The sequence below is a fragment of the Delphinapterus leucas genome, chromosome 18 (assembly GCF_059928025.1).
Source record: "Delphinapterus leucas isolate spDelLeu-1000000601 "Yukka" chromosome 18, BTC_Dleu_Yukka2, whole genome shotgun sequence".
Classification (NCBI taxonomy): Eukaryota; Metazoa; Chordata; class Mammalia; order Artiodactyla; family Monodontidae; genus Delphinapterus; species Delphinapterus leucas.
This window is the reverse complement of record NC_143146.1, coordinates 66747163-66751982: the sequence shown is the minus strand read 5'-3', so window position 1 is coordinate 66751982 and position 4820 is coordinate 66747163.

The window sequence follows — 4820 nt, the reverse complement described above, 5'->3', positions numbered from 1 at the left end:
TAAAAAAGAATGAAATAACATCATTTTCAGCAACATGGATGGACCTAGAGACTATCATACTGACTGAGGTAAGTCAGACACAGAAAGACAAATATCACATGATGTTGCTTATATGTGGAATCTAAAAAAATGGCACAAATGAACTTATTTACAAAACAGAAATAGAGTCACAGATGTAGAAAACAAACTTATGGTTACCAAGGGGGGAAGGAGAAGGGAGGGATAAATTGGGAGATTGGGATTGACATATAAACACTACTATATATAAAATAGATAACTAATAAGAACCTACTGTATAGCACAGGGAACTCTACTCAATACTCTGTAATGACCTATATGGGAAAAGAATTTTAAAAAGAGTGATATTATGTATACGTATAACTGATTCACTTTGCTGTACAGCAGAAACTAACACAACATTGTAAATCAACTATACTCCAATAAAAATTAATTAAAAAAAAAAAAAAAGAAAGGTCTATCTGAGCTGAAGGTATTTGGAGTTGCCAGAATCCGAGTGTATATTATTAGAGCTAGGAGAGCAGAAGACAGCAACCAGAGAGTATGGACCTGAGACAAGAGGAAGGTCATGAACGGAATTCTGGGGAATACCATGGAAAGGCTCACAACAGCAGTGGTAAAGGAGGCCAAAGATATTATAAAAACCAACTAAGTTGTCTGAGGGAAAATAGAATTTCTAGAAGAAATTCACATTCCACAGAGAGGACTGATAAGCAAAGGACTGAAAAGAATCCTTTGAATTTAGCAATTAAGAAGTCATTGGGAAACTAACTGAGGGCAGATTGATAGAGTGTGTGGAAAGTTAAGAGTTTAAGATATTTGAAATGGAAAATTCCAATGATGATAAAATCCAGTGGGGAGAGGGGCATGTCTAAGGAGCAGGGCGTTAAAACGGAAAGTAAAGATCAATAGAGTTAAGGTCACAGAACATAAAACCAGATGTGTGGTTGAAATATCCCAGGATGGCTCTTTGTGTAGCTGGGAATCACTGAATGAAGTACCAAAATCTCCCGGGGATGCTGCAGATAGCTGGCCCACCAATTAAAAGAGTTAGGAGGGAGGGATAGAGGGTGGTGTGGTCAGTTTCTAAGCATTAAATGAGGACAGGTACTGCCATGAGGGGATGGGTAAAATAATGGGAATCAGCAAACGGGGAGCCTGGTTGATACTGAATAACCCCACTCTCCACCAGCAGCAGCAGGCCTGAAATATCAGGTGTCAGAGAACAAGTCCTTCCTGTCAGAAAGAGCTGAAAAAGATATGGCATCTTGTAGGAAGGAAGGGTGAAGTGAATGTTCTATGAAGGTGTTAAAGCAAAAGAGGGGGTTCCTTAAAATAGAATATGATTCCCAAATACCTAGTCATAAGGACTGTGGGCCAATAAAGTGTGAGAGTCAGAGGGAAGGGCACTGAGCTAAAGAGTAGAGGGTACACATGGAAGAGATGGGAGGTGATGGGGATGAGATGAGGAGGATGCAAGGATGGAACTGGTTGACCCCAATACCCAGACTCAGGCACAGGTGGTTTGGGTGTCTGAATGGACCTGGCATCCCACATAGACCTCGCTGAGGTGGGATGGATGGGTTGCACCTCCTAGTTTCCTGGCTGAGTTTCTTTGCTTCCTCAGAGAAAAGGGTTAGAAGGAGAAGTGAGATTTGGCAATTGAGAGAGTTTTGTCCTTAGAATGTGACAACTAAAAAATGTTGCTTGCCATCCTGCTCTACAAGGATTGAGTCATAAGCCACTGTAGCTGCTGACCTTTAATACACCCTGAAAGGAGGTCAGGGTGAAGATCAGGATAAGATACTCTGTGCTCTGAGAAAACTGGCAGAACAGGCCTTCAGATAGTTACGTATTTTCAGAAGAAATTTTTTATGAACCTGTATTTTTGATCTTCCCATTCTTAGAAAAGCACTAAAACCATTAACTAAGATTACTGTTTCTTGGTGACTAGCAGTAACTGTCTACCAAGATGTGTGCTTGGTTACATATACCCCCTTCGCCAAAATCATATATATATATGTATACTGACCTCCCCCCTTACCTGCTGGAAGAGTTCCTCAGAGCTCTCTGAGAGGCTGTCTCCCTGGCTACAGTCCTCAGTAAGACACTGAGTAAACTCAACTCACAGTGAGTTTTTTTTAAGTCAACAGATGGTTAAGTGAAGAATGCTATAAACAGATACCAGCAGTCCGTCTCAGCATTTGCACATCCTTTCTATCCCCTTAGGGTTACTTTTTTCCCCATGAATCACTATCGTGGCACCTTTTTATAAAGCTGTTTTCCTTTGCCAACTTGGCTTCTTTGAAGATAGATCGACTATCCCATTTTGATGCCCAGAAGCCAAGCAACAGTAATTGTTAGGGGTGGAGAGGGAGAAGGGGAGGTCAGTGAATGCCTAAGAGGGCGGCCTAGATGGGGAGATGTCATCAATAGAGGAGGTGCTTGCTTTTTTCCTTCATTCCATTTTTTTTTTATTTGCAACAGTGCAACAAGGGTCAAGAAAGAATTCTCACTACTCTTAGCGTCCCTTTTCCTCTTTCTCATCAAGTTCCCCTTCTTTCAGAACCCTCAAAAGTCTCCTCCACTATGACCCTTCCTTCACGCACTCCTCCATATTCACTGAGTACATTTGCTTGGGCAAAGCCCTGAGTCTGTCGCTGAAGGGAGCATATCAAAATGTCCTTAGTGTAAAGGGACAATAATAGCTGAGAGGCAACAGGGAGAGAGAGCCCTGGAGATGGACTAAGAAGGGCTGGGTGTGAGCCCTAGCTATTCCATTAGTAATTTTATGATTTTGGAAAAGATACCTAACCTGATTACCTATCCAATGGAGATAGTAATACCTACTTCAGAAAAATTTTATAACAATTAAATTAAATATGTCAAAGTACTTCGGAAATTATAAAACCCCATAGGATGGAATGTGGTAAGTGGAGCGAGAAAGGTCCCAATAGAGTGGTTTGGATAATATTCACAGGAGAGAGCACACCACCACCTCACGTGACTGCTGATACTTTCCTTATGCTTTTACTATTTACAAGATACAAATCACAGCTCCACGTAAACAATCTCAGAATTTCTTCTCAGGTAAAGTAGGCCATCAGTCTGCTCGGTGGTATTTTGTAAGCTAAAGTTGTAAGTCACAAATACTTATTCTTTATTCCTAGTAAATGGCTTAAATTAGGCAAGATTCAAATAAATAATTTTATGTATTGAATCATGGGATAGATAAACAGAAACTTCCCATAGAGATAGGAAAATCTTGTATATCTTTAGCCTCAAAGAACCTCTGATGGTGACAACATAAATGTCATTGTGAGTGAAAGTTGAACTTTTTTTCATGTATTGCTACCTTAAAACCCCTTATACCATTCTAAAGTTCCTTCCAACCCCCAAATTTGAATGCATGAATAATTTTTGAATTGCAGCAAGTTTTCACACTTGTGAGTAAAAGCCAACTCCATTACTATTTTATAATCTGAACTTTTGTTTCAATTTTTTGAAAAGGAATGCTGATTCCAGTCCAAGAAAGGCATTTTATCTGAATTACTTAGGCACTCCTTATTCGTACATGTGAATCATGGGTGCAAAAACACAGACACAAAATCTGTCAGAAAATGTGAATGTCTTTAAAAACACCTTTATGTGAGAAATCATTAATATAAGATTTTGAGGTATGAAGTAAAATGAATTGCATAGATAACAGCATAAGCAGACGTTACTCTTAAAGCAACTTATGAAGGATTTGTATTTATTTAAATGAGGCAAACAATTGCTAACATGTATTGAATATTTGCTGTGTAGTAAGTACAGTGGTTGCCACTATACCCTTATTAATTCACTTAATCCTCACAACAGCCCTATGGGTTTGAGGCACCACCAACCTGTTTTCCACAGCAACTGTACCATTTTTTTAAAAAAACTTCCTTTTAATGTATCTAATTTGAAATGTTTAAAGAATGCAACAGTATTTTGATATTACAGTATTAACATAGTGAATGATTAAAGATCTGCACATCTTTGTAACAGTAACACATTAAGTTAAAAAATTACCTCAGAATTGGTAAATACAAAATTGTCAAACTCCTAGAAGCAGAGAGTAATGGTGGTTGCCAGAGGCTGGGAGGAGGAGGAACGTACTGGGAGGTATTAGTCAAAGGGCACGAAGTTCCAATTATGAAAAATCAGTAAATCCTAGAGATCTACGGTAGAGCCTATAGTTAACCATAGTGTATTGTATACTGAAAAATGTGCTGAGAGGGCAGATCTTATGTTGTGTTTTTATCATACATACGTTAAAATAATAATAGTAATAATAAACAAAGAGGTGGGAGGAAGCTTTTGGAGGTGATGGATAGGTTTATGGCATAGATTGCAGTGGTGGTTTCATGGGTGTATACTTATCTCCAAACTCATCAAGTTGTATATCTCAAACATGTACAGCTTTTTGTATGTCAGTCATACCTCATTCTTTTTTTTTTAAAGCAATTTGTGGGATGATATTTTGAGACTGAATATCTTGTTTTCCAACAACTTTTCTCCCAGTAGTTTTAGCCTCCAATGATGATTCTTGCCTGAATCAGTTACGACAGTAGTAATTAGAGCATGGTGAGTTTCTAGTTCTGTCATTTTTAATATGTCTCATTTTTTAATATTCAGCAAAATATCTGGCTTTCAAAAGTAAGAACTCCCTTAGAGCACGTGGATGCTTCTCAGTGTGCTGACAGTATAAATCTCCTAAACTTGATATATCTGAATGCTCTATGGAAGGAAGAACAATCTTGTTGTGTTCTAGAATA